At 36.9% G+C, this 17,728-nt stretch overlaps 1 protein-coding gene across 15 annotated transcripts in view; it reads right to left on the bottom strand.

Moving 5' to 3' along the window:
- Positions 1-17,728, bottom strand: part of LOC122162086 (sodium channel protein type 2 subunit alpha-like) — a 140,887-nt gene that overhangs the window by 93,421 nt on the left and 29,738 nt on the right. The window contains exon 1 of one of the 15 annotated variants that reach the window (XM_042822014.1): positions 3,931-4,021. The exons of the other annotated variants lie outside the window; for them this stretch is intronic. The gene's annotated coding sequence lies outside the window, so the exon portion shown is untranslated. Of the gene's footprint in view, positions 1-3,930; positions 4,022-17,728 lie in introns of those variants that run through there. 15 annotated transcript variants of the gene reach the window in all.

The following is a 17,728-nucleotide window of genomic DNA, read 5'->3' as shown; positions in this document are numbered from 1 at the left end:
AAGAGGGCAGAAACTGTTTGTAGAAATTGACTCCTAGAAAACAATAAAATTTTGCTAGAGATATTTTCCTAATTTCTTAGGTGTCTGTTTTGCTTTGGGGCAGAAAGCTGTTTTATCTCTGCAGTGAAAAATGCATGCATCTTTCAGAACAGGCATCTATTTGAGTCCTAACACTCTTTGCAGTTAACAGCACTGAAAGCTGTGTGCCTCTTAATTTGCAGCTCGTTAATTGGCTTTCCCTTCTTGGCATCTATTGTCAATATTTGAATGGCTTCTATTCTCTTTTTCACTCTTCTCCCCTGCCTCCACTCTGAAAATCTATTTTTTCCCAAAATAACTTTTATCATGGGCTCATATCATTTTGCTAAACAGGATGTTTTGGCATCTCTTTTGCATTACACAAATGCTTTCCTTATTAATGCAGAGACCACCTCAGAGTTGAGGACTGCTTTGGTGAAGTAAGGATGATTAATGCTGGCCAGAAGATAGATCTTGATTTTTTGTTTACTCTCTGCTTAAATGAAATCAAGCTCTATGTGTTTAAACGATGATGAATGTTTCAACAGAAACAGATCTGTAATTTCTAAACTGGGACAGCTTTTAAGACTCCATGAACTTTTTCTTCCTTTTTTGAGTTCTTCATGTAGCAGGGACACAGTTTAAAACTTTTCTAAAAGGCAAGTTTTTCAGTAATGTAGTACTGGATACGGTGTAGGGTTCAAGTTTATTATTCACATGAGACTCATAATCTATGGGTACAGTACTGTTAAATAATGTCATTCTTTTCATGAAGTATATATTTTCCAACTGGGTGCACGTTAACACAGTTTGATATTTATGTTCTTGTAGGACTGATGTGGAGTTGGACATAAAATTTGCCGTGTAGCCCAGAAAAAAAAGTCTCCAGGCGGCTTTTTTCTACCACAGCAGTCACATACAATTTAATATGTGTTCCAGATCATTTAGTTCTTCTAAAAACTGCATCAGCAAAATTTCCAGAGCTCTTTCGTGATGAGCTTAAACAATTTAATCAGGCTGAAGGACAAATGATCTTTAGCAAGAAGTCTGCATCTCTCAGTTAAAGGATGAGAGATACAGAGCAAGAGAGATGTAGATTACTACATTCTATCTTAATGTATACCTTAACATTTTTCCTTAATCACATTACTAACTGGATCAATCATTTGCTAATGAGGTTATTTTTCGAGTACTCAAAAAGATTCAACATCTTGATCTTTTGAGGCCTTACCACACAAACATACACACAGCTAACAAGTGATAGAAATGCAAGTGATAGAATGCGAGGACACCATCAGGAATCTTTACTATGATATTGTTGCCTGAAGGATGTCTCTCACTTTCAAAAATTCAGGAAGCTATTTCAGGGAATTCCTGGAGTCTCTGAAAAGTGAGATGTCAACAAGAATGAAAACCACACTGAAATTTAGAAAAAAAAAAATAAATACAATTTTACCTAAAAAAGAACGGGTTATGCATCATGCATTTAGCATAAACTCGCCACTCAGGATGGTGATAAACCCAGCACAGGATGAGTACAGAAGCAGTGAGACCATAATGCATGGTTTGCACAGCTCTGCTGGACCAGGGTTTATAACACCCAATCCCAGGAATTCCAAGGAGCCTTACAGCACTGCTGCATTACACTCTTTGCAGACATGGGAGCACAATCTCCACGGTAAAGGACTTATAATCAAACACTTATAATCAAATCAATCCTCATAGAGGATATGAGTGCAGAAACAGTAAGTGGAGCAATCATTGTCAAAACCAGCAAATAAAATATTCATTAAAATAACTATAACAGGTTTGTTTAAAGTTTCACTGGACTGGTTTTAATACACTCAAACTCACTGCATATAGAAGCAGATAAGTTCTGTGTTGGCAATGATACCAACTTCACAACAGCTTTCCAGATGTTGTGTTTCGTGAGTTGCTGGTGACAGAACAGCTCTATCACTAATCACTTAGACATGGACACAAGGGACAGGACGAGGCCCTGCTCCCAGAGCCTCACTGATTTAGCTCTTACAAGGTAGAATACCTAATTTATTCCAAAGCTCTTAGTCATGTACCAAATCAGTTTCTATCCAAGTCTGGTTAAGATAAAGTTCTTTGCAAGAAAGGAAGAGATAGAATTATTAGTCTTTCCTTATTAGTCTTTTCCCTATTAATCTTATTCTCTGTTGGAAAAAGATTCTGAACACAAATTTTACTAGTGACATTATTTCTAAGTATTTTGTAATAGGTTTGTGTTAATGCCAATAATATTTCAGTTTTCCAATAGACAGATAAAAAAGGGAACGTAGCAAACTGCCTCCTGCAGCTGAAAAAGTTCAAGAGCCATGCTCAAAGTACAGGTGTTCTAAAAGGGAATTCACTCATACAAGACAGCTTAACTCAAGCCTATGTATCACAGCACTGAGTCATGCACCAGATGATTCTTCTGTCCAGAACTGGATACAAAATACATGGAATATGGTAAGATTCCCCACCCTCTCTCCTTTCCCCCCTCACCACCATGCATGCACCCAAAAATACGTACAGTGCTTTATCAGATAGAATTAAAGGATGAATTAATAGATACTTAACTGATAAACTAGAAGTTCTGGACAAATTTAAGCAAGAATGATAATTTTAAAGTCATATTACAAGAAGAAAATACAGCTGGAAAAAAAAAAGTTTTAAACCAGATACTTAACTGAAGTGGGACAGAAAATACCTTGTTGGATGAAGCATTATAGCATCCCATGGATCTGGCAAAATTTGTAATTTCATTTGTCATAAAGAATCATAGTTAGACCCAAAGAGAAAACAAATTAATAGATTTTACATTCAGTCCCAAGAATATGCATAAGTGAATACAAGGCACACCACATTAGCCTCTAAGCAAGCAAACAAGCAAAATTTTTCAAGATTCGTACACTACAGTAACAGACTGAGCAATAGGACTACTTGCTGTCTAAATATCATGAAAAAAATACCTACGGCTTCCTTCAGACATAAAAGAAAGCATTTCATCGATTTTGCAGTTCTCATGGCCACGTTTAATAAACTGCATAAGGCAATAAAAAGGACCGTTTGTTCAACCATTCTGTCCTTACAATAAAGTCCAATCCCCTTCACTGCTGGGACAAGAAATGAGAACAGTACACTAGAAGAGCTCAATAAAATGTTCAAAGAAAACTGAGAATATTTCATTTCTTCTTTGTAGCATTGCGTTTGTAATATTATCTTTTGGAACACAACACAATGTAAATAAAAATTAAATAAATAGAAAACCTACTATGTCATCCACGCAAGAGGAAATTTGGGGTAAAGGAAGAGAAAGCTACAGCAGCAAAACAAATTAATGATTTGTAGTATTTTACTCAACAACGTTTGATGTAAGCTTTTCATTGATTCTGAATGTCAGGATTTTAAGTCTGTTCCTAGCAGCTCATCACTACAGAGCTATAAAGTTCTTCTGGACAGGAATTGTCTAGAGTTGATTTAGCTAAGGCTCTTTCTGCTCAGCTACGTGATGTCATATCCACTTCTTAGTAGAAGTCTTCCAGGTTAAAAATTCCTGCTATTGTTGTTATCTTCATCGATAGTTGTATTTGAAAAGTGTTCCTTCCTTCGATTTTTCCTTCTAAAAGCCCCGTTTATATGTGTTTCTTACTCCAACCTGCAGAACATTTCGTAATCGTTTCCTGAAAACTCCATGTCAAATTTCTTCCACAGTAATTTTGTACAAACCAGTGACTATCTGTGCACAGAATTGCAAACTGAACAGTAGAATATAGACACATCTGAAAGTGAATATAATAATCTGAAAAAAGAATAGTGAATAGCTCTACCTAAATTTTGACTTCAAGTGCTTCATAAAAACTGGAATGCTGAGGCCTCCTATTATTTTCTCCTACTTACTCAGCTGTTCATCCAAGAACGGCTTGAGATTCTGTCTTCCAAGTTTTAGCAGTATTAGCAGTATCTCTATCCAGTAGATGAAATAATTTATTTCTGGAAAAGGAATGAAATCTTCTCCACTTTCAGGGTGAGAGGCACAGCCGAAAACTGAGATGACAGAAGAAAGCAGTCAAGTTCAGTTCTTGATGGAGAGAAAAAAAGATTCATTTTCTACATGGTACTAAATAGCATCATCTCCTTCTGGCCAAGCTCTTGCACATCCAGCAGCAACAAGGGACAGACAGTGGCTTCTCGCAGAACAGACTGCATTTGTAGGATTGAAAAAAAAGAAGTAAAACGAAAGACCAGAGCTGTTGCAGGCCCCTTGGAATCCTAAAAGCTGAATGCTTAAATCTTTTGAATAACAGCTGTATTTTCCAAGTCAGTGTTTGCCAATTCTGAAGCTACAAACTGGCCTCTTGACTAAAGTATCCTCATTCTTGCCTCTAGACTTGATGGTAAGTTTTATCTCCGCTTATTACTTTAGAAAAAGGCTCTACTTTTCTGGCACATCTAGCAGAACAGCAGATGACAGTTATGCAAAGTGCTCAGCTGCAGCAGCTTCTCTTTCAAAATGCCCTTTAATATCAAACTCTCACACTCCTCAGTCTTTTTTTTTTTTTTTTTAATAAAGAAAATCTACAGCAACTGGATCTGCTCTGCAGTTCTATATGGGAAAAAAAACAATTATTTAATTCTTTAAGAGGTGCAACAAAAAGAGAATACATAATTTACTGTTTTAAAGCCGTGCAAATGCTTGTGGAAGTGCTGCTGAATGAATCAAGAAAAGAAAAAGAAAAATATTTCTACAATTGATATTTCCTTCTCAGTTCTGTTTGCACCTAGAAAGATCACTACACCTCAGAAGAAACATAAGTGGGCAAAAAGCATTTGGAGTTCACAAGGTTTTAGAGCATGCCACTGTCCCTTCATCCTTCAGAGCATGTCATTTGATCTTGTTTTCAAAAAATTAAAAAAAAAAATCCAAACCTGAAACTTAGAAATCCTAAACATCTTCCCAAAGTTCCCACTCCCACAGCTATTTTCCTGGAAAGCAGAGATTCTGCAGCACTGCTGTTCCTCACATTAGCAAAGCCTCCCCTTTCTGCAGCATGTCATATACTGATACCAACCTGTCCCCACACATCAAGTACAGTGTCTTTATTCAGTTCACTTAGCACAACATCAGTATTTTCCATACTGTGACAATTTATTTGTCATGTTTTCTTATTAAGATACCAGCACCCCAAATGATCACCTAGCACCTGCATGTTAGGATTTGATCAATCAAAAGTTCCTGTTCACAGCGAACAGAAAGCACAAGAATATCGTCACAAGAAATCACAAGAACTCTCAAATATATGTGTCCAGTGAAAATCTCATGGTGGACCCATGTTTATTTAGATTCATAATTTGTTAGATGTTCCAGTTCATGAACTGGAAAAGCTCTGAGGTACGTAAGCAAGAGTGTATCAACTGAAGAACGGAACTTCTGTTTTTGAGAATTCATTATTGTTTATTTTTCTCCTTAAGTTTTTGCAATTATTTGTCAATGTGAGACTTACAGATATTCACAGTAGATTCCACAAGCTCCCATAGTATGTACATCTAACAGCGCTGGTTCAGACATATGTATCTCACAGTTCATTGACTTCCCTATTTTAGTGGTTTAATAATGATGAAATAATAACATCACAGAACTGATCTGTGCCATTTGGGTATAAGATTTAACTGTTTTGTGGTGGAACAAAACAAAACAAACTATACTGCTCCATTCTTTTCTTTAATTTTCTTTCGTGCCAACTATCTTGACTGATTCCAATATGCAGGACTTTCCCATGTGCTATAATCATAAGAATTCTTCTCAGTAATTCAGTCAGTTGCACTAATTCCATTTCAGAATAACTGACCAGTCAGAGTCATCCAGTTAAGCCAAGTCTTGCCATAACCCCATAAATTTCAGACATTTAACAGATGTTGCCAATGCTTGCTCTGCTCTTCCATTCCCCAAACAATACCACTTTCTGTGCTAGTAAATTTCTGCCAAGATGGAGCCACAACAGCTACGTGTAGCTGCAATTCTGAGCTCAGAACACTGCCTAAAGTGACAGGGTTGCAGAAAATATTTCCTCCTCTTTCCCTTGCTCTATCTGTGCAAGAAAAAAAGGAAACAAATCTATTCTGAAACCCAACATTTAACTTGGTAATAATTAGTTAAACTCAAGCAGGGCTTAAGCTGAAACCACATTAAAAGTTTTGGGTTTTTTTTTTTTTTTTTTTTTTTTTTTTCTGCTCTCTCCCCTACAATGTATTCCCAAGGACATTTATTATCTGTACACAGATACACAACAGAAGGTACTCCCACATAAATATGTAATGTGTTATCCTGGACCACCTCCTAACACATCCTGCCCCTGCAACTACAAACTTCTGACTTCTCTTGCCAAATCTCTTTCTCTATGTACAAAGAAGACCAACTGGACTTCTCTCCATGTTTCCCATTTAGAAAGAATAGGTTAACCAGAATAAGCCATATTCAAAGGACCACAGATTATTTAAATTTGCTTTACAATGGGTACGCTTGAAGCTTGAAGCTAGAGTTGTCAGGACAAACAATAAGCAGGTAGCGATCTTGTATATATTCTCATACTAACAAACACTGTTCTAATAAATAACACTGCTTAAAAGGGATTAAACACATTTCTTTAAAACAGAACCTGAATTCAATATCTTTCTTATAGTTATTGCAGTCAGACTGTTTAGTTATAGGAGATATCTATACATATATATTCATTCAAAAAGACAAAATAGGTAAGAAATTGATGAGAAATACTGAGGTGAAGAAATGAGAAGAATGAGCCTTAGGACAGGGATTTCATGCTCAGCAATATTTGTCATGAATTTTCTGAGCCTTAAGCTTAAAACACACTGCAAAATAAAAAGCCTGATTTTCTGTAGCCATGACCAAACTTGGGGAAGGGCGGGGGGGAGGAAAAAAATAGCAACATTGTAATTTGGCAATCCTCTGCATCAACCAGATAGGAATGTAAATAACTGTCAAGGGTATGACAGAGGAGATTCTGCTGTTAAGCATTTTATAGCAATGTTATTTCAACCACAACAGTGAATTAACTTTGACTCCCTATGTGTATTTACTGAGCATTTCTGCACACAGATATAACCACCTTCCATTAAATGCTGGACTGAAGCATAGGACATGCATAATCAACACACAACATAGTTATGTTTTATTCCATTGTAAGCTTTGTTGCTATTTCAGAATTATGGGATAAAAATCATATTTTGTGCTTTAAGTAAGTTTATTATTTTGTCTATTTTTTCTGAAGTTTTTTTTTAAATAAGGATTCGTACCAGGGTGCCAGCCTGGTTGCCTTCATTATGTATGACCATGGATGGAGACAGTAACGTGACAACTGTGGGTTTGGTTGTTTGCACGTACTGCCCAGGAAGGTCAAGCAATAGGTCTATATCACATCGGAGAAAAACAAAGACAGGGAGAGGAATATCTTCGAAAATCTTTGTACCTTTTTTCCCTGCATGATTTGTAATATGTTGTTATGTTATACTGTTGAAGAGCACTGAAACAAAAGCTGATGCTTCCAGCCTTTGCCACAGCTAGGCAGTGTAAGGTGAGTACACACATGACAGCCAGAGGTATGGTGGAAAGCATACCTTTCCTCCGTGCCTCACTAAATAATACATTGGCAAGACAAACGCGCAGGAGATTTGGTGTCTCACAACCACTATCAGGCATGTGTCGATCAAGCTTCATGTTCGTTAGTCAAATGAGACTAGTGAATTAGAGAACGTTTAAATTTGTCTTCCTTTAAACAGACACACAATGAGTGTAGCAGAGTCACAACAGGAAAACTTGACTGAGAAGAACACAGCGGTAAGACAAGCTCCTTACAAATATAAAATTTCATGCATTTTTTTTAAATACGTTGTTTGGTGTGAGGCCTGATTCTGTTCATGGGCTAAATGAGAATGAGAGGACAAAAGAAAAAAAATAAGCATGTATGTCCTTAAGTCCCATGATAGAATAATACTGTTCTATCTATTAAGAGAGGACCAGAAACTGATTTTGCAGGACAGAAGGTTAACAGAATTGGCCTCAATGTTATTTACCTCAATGTATTGGAACCTTGTAGCATTTACTAGTTTAAGCTTATCTCCTAACTAATATTTGAGATAAAGTATCGTCATTTAGCTATGAGTATTTGTATCAAAATAATGGTTGGCATGTTAGATGACAGTTCAAACTAAATTATTTTCCTAAAAATACAACTGGAAATTTGGAAGTACTTGGAATTTTGTAGTGATCAAGAACTATTTTGGCACTTTTCATATGCTCATCTGAACAGCTTCATTTAGAAGCATCCGAAATGCAAATGAAAAAATGTTACAGATCCTTAAGGATCTGCTTACCTGCAGAAGAAACTCCAAGCTCTTCAACTGATAGCACGCACCTAGCTCTCATGTACACATTCAAGGAATCTTCAGTAAAGAGATCGTTTAGTAATGTGGCCAGTGAATATTATCCACGTGATTGAGAGAAGAACTACCTTAGATTCTGGTCCTCTCTTGCTTTCCATGCTCTCTTCCCAGGACTGCCATAAATGAAAAGGTCCACTGCTTCTTGTTCTGTCAATTCCTCTCAGTCCTGTGGGTTGTGCTTCTGTGGTCTGCAATAATTACTGGGTTGCATGAGACACAGTCCCAATTTACAACATGTTGGTCCTTCTCTTAAAATTTACTTGAAAATGAGCTACAGATCCTCACACCATGGATTCATGACTGTGCATGCTGACTGGAACCAGATGTTCATAATAGCAGTCTTCATCAAATATTTCAACATATAATATTTATTCAGAATGAATTTCCTCAGGTTTAAGGCTATATTCATAGAATGGCTGAAGTCAGAAGGAACCTTACTGCCCACACAGTCCCACCCCCTGCTGTGGGCTGGTTGCCTCCCACCAGATCAGGCAGTTCAGGACCCATCCAACCTGGCCTTGAGCTCCTTCATGGATAGGGCATTCACAGCTTCTCTGAATCACCTATTCCAGTGCCTCACCACTCTGCAGAATTATTTCTGACAAGTGCAGATATTACAATGAAATTACTGCTACAAGTAAAAAACAAAACAAGTGCACCAACTCAACAAGTCTATGAACTGCTAAATCTCCATCCAGTTTCTATCTGATCACCTCAAAGTAGCAATTTAATCATGCACATAGTGCAAATGCACCCATTTTATCTATTGTCCAGTACACACAAGTTCCAGACTAGAACAGTGAAAAGGAGTTAACATTCTCAGTTCAACCTATGTTGAGTGCTGTGAGGCAGAATGAGACAAACACCAGACTGCTTTTCAGAGACACCACAATACCTACACTGAAAACAACAAAGGGAACCTCTAGTACTGAGTCATTCTGAAGCACAGTTACAGCAAAACTCAGGAGAAAAGGAATGTTACAGTACTGCACACACCCAGCGTAGGAAAAGCTTGGGTCTGCATAGTCTGCAGCCAGTCCATCAAGTCAACATAAAACAGAAGCACTTCTGAAGTGCTGAGAGTGAGGCTGAACATTCTTGCCACAGGTGAATTGAGCAGCTGCACTTCATTTTGGGTTAAAACTCAGACCTCTGATGGAACCAGACAGCTTAGATCAACATGCACAGGTGGTAGAGAAAGGAAAGGTGCAGAAAGGAGAAAGCACAGGTGACAGATATATCAAAGAGGAATATATATCATATTATATCATAAGAGAAAGAGGAGGGCAAGTTGGAACTGCCAAAAAGCTAAGGCAGAGACAAATTTTGAGCCAGTTCCTGGCGGGGAGGAAGGGGAAAGCTTTGAGGCAAGAAATGCTTTCCTGTTACATTCAAGGAAGGGGGATCTTGAATTTCCCAGTGCAGATACCTGGTGTTTTCTCCTGTGTTTGTTATTTCCAAGTGAAATATTGCAGACCAGTCTAATTCTGGTTAACTTCGTCTTAAAACAAAGTATAGAAACAAAAAACCAACCCAACAGTGCAGATCAAAGCTAAGTCAAATTTAAGCACGTAATAGGACATAATACAAGGGGAGGACTTAATGAAGTGAGATTTTGATGAATGGTTGGCCTTTAGTTCTTAGTACTTATTTCTCTGTATTGTTTTAAATGCATGCTCTCTGTATTCAAATTCAGTTTTGAGTGAGAGATGAAAATTTACTTTGGAGTATTTGCTAGAAAGCATTTTATGCCTAAAAAACCCCTTGAAATCAAACCTCTTGGGGCTGATTTCAGGAAACAAATAGCAGGCTTCAGGTGAAAAATGATGGAGTGGCAATTTTCCTTTCCAAATGTGCTGTGAGAAAGATGGAATAAGCCTCTGTGAGAACACGGAGGTCAAATGATCAGAAAGATTTGATATCAGCACTTGGTAATTTACCTGCTAGAAGAGTTACTGTGCAATTGGAGCTCTGTAGTGGGATGTGTTTTCAGACTGTAGAAGTACTTTGGTTCTCACAGCTAATACAGTATCCCTCCTATCTTCTATCTGCATTAAAATGCTTTGCCCTGCCCTACAACACTGATAATTGTATCAAATCGGAAAGAAATCAGCAGTCATCTGTCTAAACACCTTTTAGTGCAGCATGCACTGATTACTTTTCACTCATTCATTAGCCCCTCTCTGTTTTATATTCTTCCTAAATGCATGCTGCTTTTCTATTCTGGATGGACAGCAACTGTCCTGTCAACCCTAAGAATAAAATATCTGAACACCACACCTAGCTCATTCTTCAGTTAACATATTCATTCTGTACGAAGACACTGCCCCCTTTCACTGATTCTTGACGCAGAATCCTTTCTTTAATTAAGTTTTAATGGGCCTGATTTTAAAAGTGCAGCTTTTAGACATGAGGCAAGCATTATACCCAATACTGTTGTAATGTAATTCTTTTAGCCATTTTGCACAGCAAGCTATTCTTAACAGAATTATGCTGGAATACTGTAATGCTGAAATAAGCCCTGATACTGTTTCAAGGAATAAAAAGGAATGAAAATATTGACTGTGCTTGCAATAAAAATACAGCTTTCTTAGAACACCAAAGCCTGCAATAAGTGTGAGCAACACTACAGTTTAACAGGGAGATGCGAAACTGTTCAGTCTTCAGGATCTAGAAATTAATACTATTCCTTACCATAACTTCTAGGTATGATGATATTGGACCCAATTCCCAAGACTTTTCAAACCTTTAATATACCCATTACAATAGCTATAACCTATAATATATTGCTATAATCATATTTCAGGAATAGCCCCCCTGCATTTTCTTTCAGCTGTATGAAAGGCCACATTATACTCTTGTGTGAACAACAACAAAAACATCAAAGGTACATGTTTCGTAGAAGTAAAAAGAGCTGCAACTTCATATAAAAATACATATAATTTCAAATATTTAATTGGTATTGCTAATAACAAATGAATTAAAAATGCTCTCATACAGTTGCCACGATTAAATCTGTTCAGGGACCATATGCTGCCTTAGTGGAAAGGTCTGCTAGCTAGCAGCTTGGATGGATACAGTAGATCCTACTTATGCTTTCCCTATGTCCAAACTGTACCCAGAACTACAGCCTAACTCTTAGTCTATTGATGGTTCAGATGATACTTAGACTTGATGACTGCATCGAGATTGATTAAATCTTAGAGTAAAACATAAAACTTCCAAAGTGACTGTTTTTCAAAATGAAATACCAAGCTCAGCAATTTTTCCACATGGAATACATAATCATAGAATCATTTGAGTTGGAAGAAATGTTTAAAAGTCATCTAGTCCAACTCCTCTACAATGAGCAGGCAATATATGTTGTATTAAATGGGAGTTGGGGCTGCTCCACAAAAACCTAGTAAAATATCAAATTGAGAAACATAAAGACATTCAGTTCATCTCCTTTATACAGATACTGCCCCATGCTATATGCAGTTCTTATCCTCACACCCTCCAAATTCACTGCTTTAAATGAGACATCTGTCCTTTTTCCTCTTACTACATCCAAACTTCACTCTTATTAAATAGTAATGTATAGTGACTTTGGTAAAAAAATAATTTTTTAAAAAATTAAAATCCTCCTTGAATTTGTTTAGTTTTTCCAAATTTTTGAATGCTGCTTTAGTAGCTCAAGTTCATTTCACACTGGTCCCTATTTTAAAGTGCTAACAACTATTCATTAGTATTTACTATTTAACTACTGATTGTAGTTTAGGACAGAGTAAAACTTGTTAAACTTATAATAGCATCACAACATCAATGGATTAATATGAAGAAAAGAAATCACCTGAAACACATCTATACAGTCATTTCCCCATACTCCTTAATTTTCAGTAGAAACAATACCTGCAATGTGTTTTCCGATTCTGTTCCAACATTCTCCTCCGCTTCATGCAACTACATGTGCAGTACTAGACAAAACACAAAGTCACAGTGGCCAGTGACTCCAAAATTTCTAGCTGTATGCAAAATAGTTGAGTTTGCTAGAATACATAGCTAAAAATACATGAATACTGACACCATCACAACTGAAGCTGTTCCAAGTTCATTTACTAACACTGGATTTTTTCAGCCTGGAATGTACAGAAAGAATGAACAAAGCTTAATTAGTCTACAGCTTACTCATTAAAATACTTGAGACCAGTTCTTTTTGCACGTGCTAGCATCACATTACAGATTACTTTAATACACAAATCTCGTATTTAGCACTCAAGATAAACTCAGATGCTAACAGTTCGCAGATGGACAAAAAGGATCCTTCTTGCAACTTCCCCACCTCACTAGATATCAATTCCAGCTATTTAAAGGAAAATGTTTTCCTCTTAAAAAACAATAAATAAACAAATAAACAGAATAACAAACAGGAGTTCAGCAGTTTCTACAAAACATTTGGCTGGGGAAGCACCATACAAGTGTCTGAAATGCGTAATAACTGCACAGATCCCTCCCTAACCTTGCTGGTCGGACATCCAACTGTGCACACACCAGCCCTCACACCAAGAACATTCCAGCTTCCCTCTTCCTTAAATCACACACAGCTCATCCAAGAGCATCCAGTTTCATATCTGCATGTCCTGGTGAATGGACATAGGTATAATGTTATCCTGCCACTCATCCACAGATCCGTATTTGGGAATCAGTCTCCATTTAATGAAAATACACCACAGTGACCAAACTCTTCCGTGCAATTTTGAACATATGCTTTTACAATGTTCCAGAGCAGGAAATCATGGATCTGCTCCAAACCATGAACTGTTCTAAGTGGATTTGGAGTGGATATTCTTTATGATGCTTTTTCCAGCTCTAAACAACAATAGGGTTAGGTTTCTTTTTGTTTCTTTTTTGTTGAGTGAGTTTGTTGTGCATGTAAGGAAATAGAGTGGAACTGGCATTTTCCTACACCTGTTTTTTGGTAGCTGGGATTTCTCTTTCCATTGGCGAGTAGCTACTGGCCCTGGGAACAGAGTATGCTGTGGCCTGTTACATGACCCACAAGGGATCCTGAGCTGCCCCATGGGGGCCTCTGCCAGCACAGGGCTACCTGTCTCTGAGCCCATGTATATGTTGTATTGGCAGGGCACACTGGAGCTGCCTGACTTGCCCCTGCAGAAGGGCTCTGTGAAGCTCCTCACGCAGAGATGGGAGTGTGCCAGTGCTCCAAGATCCAGCTTGACACTCCGACGCCTACCAGCCCTGCGGTCTCCAGTGCCAGATAAAACAAGACAGAGCAGCAACGTGGAGAAAGAACTGGCAGACAGTGAGAGGGTGGAGGTGTTCAAGGAGGAGCCCCTGGGCGGCCCTCGCCAGATCGAGCGCTCCACCATTGCTGTGAAGGAGCTGCAGAGCCGCTTTGAGATCCTGGCTGGCAGAAAGGTGAGTGCCCGGGCTGGGAAAACACCTGAAGGGAATGGAGATGTGCCCCAAAGATGCTGGGCAGCTTTCCCAGACTCAGCCACTCCTTTTTCTCTGCCCCAATGGGAATGGGCAATGCTGCCACTGTTGCCATTGGACTGTGGCCCCTGCCAGGCTGGAGCAATTCAATTTCCCACTGAATAAAGGAACAGAAAGGTTGGGTTTTCCACAACCCAGAAAAGCAAAGTTCTGCAGTTCAAAATGATTCCTGAAATATTTCTGAGGTCTTTATGATTTTATCACTTTTGAAAATATGAAAGCAGGTGTGATTATACTAAATAACACTGTTTTGCAAGTAGATGAGAGCAAATGGCAAAGTTCTTTTCTCATGGAGTTTGATTTTTTTTTTTAACACAATGCAGGTTTTGACTGCATTATTTTAATTACTTCAATACTCTCAAGAGACACACCTGCCATCTTACGATAAATGGAGTCTGGATCATGGAGCAGGAATCTCATGATAATACCCACAGCCTTTTCATTAGAACTTCAGTACAACTTTTTCACAAGCCTGACAAAACTGGTTTCACTCATTACAAGAACCTTCTCTTTTGATACAACCTTTGTGTTCTACCATTCTCTTTTAACTTTAGTGCCTAGAGTGATTTAAATAGGGCTTTCTGGTCCAGAAACTGGGGTTCAGGATAGTGTGTACTGACCATGGTATAATCCATACACCAGATCCTTCTGATAAAAAGGTATTAGAAAACTTTTTTTTTTTTTTATGTGAACAGTACAATAGAAATTCATGAGATTCACGAAAAATCTTTTTGCTGGTGTTAGATACATAATACAGTAAGTAGCAGGTACCAATTTGATAAAGGTTATAACTTTATGGGATCATTGAATATCTGCGATACCTTACACATACAACACACAGATTCTTGTTAAGTGACATACTCAAAGGAGAGCTCATTTTGCTCATTTAGCTGAGCATCATGGCAAAATTTCTGTTTCCAGTGAAGAATTATATTCAGTATTGCAGGCATGACCACTGTTGTGGGAGTAATCTGTTTGGTTTTTTTTTTGTTTTTTTTTTTAATACTGTTAATATAAAGAACCTCTCACTGAGTGAATAATAATTTTTATTATTATTTTTTTTTACTTAGCATTCTTCACTTAACAGGCACCTGTATTTAAACAATAATTACCTAGGAAGTAATAGAACTTACTCCCAGTCACAGAACTTCTGGGGACTGACTTCCTCTTGTCAGTCTCTTCCACTACTAAAATATTAAAATATTAATATCTTATTAATCTCTTAAAATATTGTTTTTTGCAAAATTAACTACTACTGTCCTGTAAATGCTTTCATCATATTCACTTTCAGCTTAGAACCTGACCATTAGTATTATTATTTCATCAGCATGCTTCAAAAAAATTATTTTGAAGTATATACCTTTTTGCCAGGTGACCTTCCAAATGAAAAGAAGTTCTAATAAAAAAGAGAAGCAAAGACTCAGTAGAAGGAATGGGAGGCGAGGGGAAAGGAGTGAAGAAAGTGTTCATTTCATCTGCTTGCCAAGATGCATCTGAAAAATATTTGAGTATAGGTCAGTGTAGGTCTTCCAAACTTGGCTAAACATTATTTTCTCTCTCAATTGGAATTGAAGCTGGTGTATTAGGCATTAAAGGACATTCCATGAGTTTGAATGGATAGTTAATAAAATATGCATTTTTATCCAAATAAAATTATTAGAAATCTACTTAAGTTGTAATATTTTTGACACTGAATGATATCACTGAAGTCATTAATAATTGAGGGTACATTCAGAAAGCTGCATTAAAGCATCTTCAATTTTTAGTCATATGTATTACAATTTGAAAAATATTTACAAAATCAAAATTACATTTCAAATAAGTTAGTTTGCATTACAATACTGAGATTTCCAATTAGTGTATGTTATTTAACTGTAATGAGATCTGTGCAGAAGTCATTGCCCTTTTATGTATAGCTAAATGAAAGGAGAGTTATTAGTTCTGACAGCCCTAACTTACACAGATTGATGAAGAATAGACTGGAAGCTTGACAGGAAAGCAAAGCTATGAAAACTGTAATTGATGAAAGCACAATTATAGGAAACTATTAAATAATAAAAGCTGAAAGTGTTACCACTTTTTTTAAACTCATTTTCAGATTTCACTATAAGATTTATGCTGTGTACTTTTTCCCTAAATTACTTCTAGTAGTTTAAAATCAGTGGGGTGCTCTGTTGCATGAACCCAAGGCAATTATTTGCTATAATTTCCTGCTGTTTGATACTGTTTATGTTGGGACAAAGGGCTATTTCTTACTTGTTCAAGGACCTAGGAAGAACCAACATAACAATCCACATAAATTTTCTATGTATCCATATTTAGATGTTATCAGAAGTAGTACATATGTACTTAGATGTTATCAGAAGTACTACGTATGTACTGAGGATACGTTTGGACTGTAGTTCTAACAGAAAAGATGAAATTTCTTGTACCACAACACAAGGCAAGGCCATGCAAAGATTTTAGCAAACAGATTCCTTAAGAGTTGATTTCTGCCAGCCACAGTGTATTTCCATAGGAGGGGAGTTAAAAGACAGAATTAGCTTACGTATTTTTCTTTCATATTGTAGTGACTTCACCCGGAAGCAACAGAGAAGGATGTAAAAATGACTATATATAAAGCTTAGTCAAGGCCATAGAAATCACAGTGGAACTTTTAAAAATGAAATGTCTTCTAACGCTTTGTGCCAGCTGACTTTAATAAACTTACCTTACACATAAATGAATGTGCTCATTAGCCTTATGCTCAGAAAAAGACCGCCAACTGTCATAACCATGTTTAAACAGACCATCTCTTGACTAATTAGACTTTCAATACCAGGGTCCATGTGACTACATTATTCTGCATTAAAAATATATTTTCAGTCTAAGACAGCAAAATTCTTCTGATTAAAAATACTAAAATGTCTCATTCAGGTTGCATTTCCATAACAGTACTGTTACTTACCTATAAAATCAACAGAGAAAAATCAGTGCAATTAGACAGCGTTAAATCATTAAGCGAGTTCTGAACAATTAGATCAACTGTATTGCTGGTTTCTAAAGCAAAAGTTACGTATTTTTCTTTCTGTCAGCTACACGTGAACTATGTCTAATCCCAATTCTTTGAGTGAATTAAGACTGCATATTAATACAAAAGAATATATAAAGAACTAAATAGAGTAAATAGAGCAAGAGTCTGAGTTTAGTGGTTTTGAAGCTAAATCACTTGGTCAAGTCAAATTACTTTTGCATGAGTTTATCCAATTTGAACTCCTTAGGAGTATTAAAGAGTAAGTGTGCTACTGGAGCATCTTAATAAAAGCCTATCCCTAGCTCTCCATTATTTACAAATAAACTGATGTCCCATTCCAATCAAACGAAAAGGTATGTTCCTTTTTCCTGAGGGAAAGAAATCATTTCTTATGAATTCATACTCTATTAAAACATCAATTTACTATACTGACTACCACATCCATGCAACAACTTCTTTACTTTATTAGCAATCAAAAGCATTGGAATGTTAATTCAACTAGGGGTTGTGTTTGCTGGAAAGTGATTATGTACGTTTTTCTTAAAATATGTTAATGCATCCAAACAGAGAAAGTAATTTCATGCTTACTTTTTAGAGAAACCTGTTCAAAGAACTTATTAAAACCATTCATATAAATAACCTGGTATATGTTCATTAAATTTAAACTGTGTCCTTTAAAGAAAACATATGAACCACTGAGAAAGTAAATGAAGGGAACAGATGCTTAATGTA

This window comes from Centrocercus urophasianus, unplaced genomic scaffold (assembly GCF_019232065.1).
Source record: "Centrocercus urophasianus isolate 14NV4802_14NV808 unplaced genomic scaffold, USGS_Curo_1.0 seq_20, whole genome shotgun sequence".
Lineage (NCBI taxonomy): Eukaryota > Metazoa > Chordata > Aves > Galliformes > Phasianidae > Centrocercus > Centrocercus urophasianus.
Note: the sequence above shows the minus strand (reverse complement) of the source record. Positions and strands in the feature narration are given on the sequence as shown.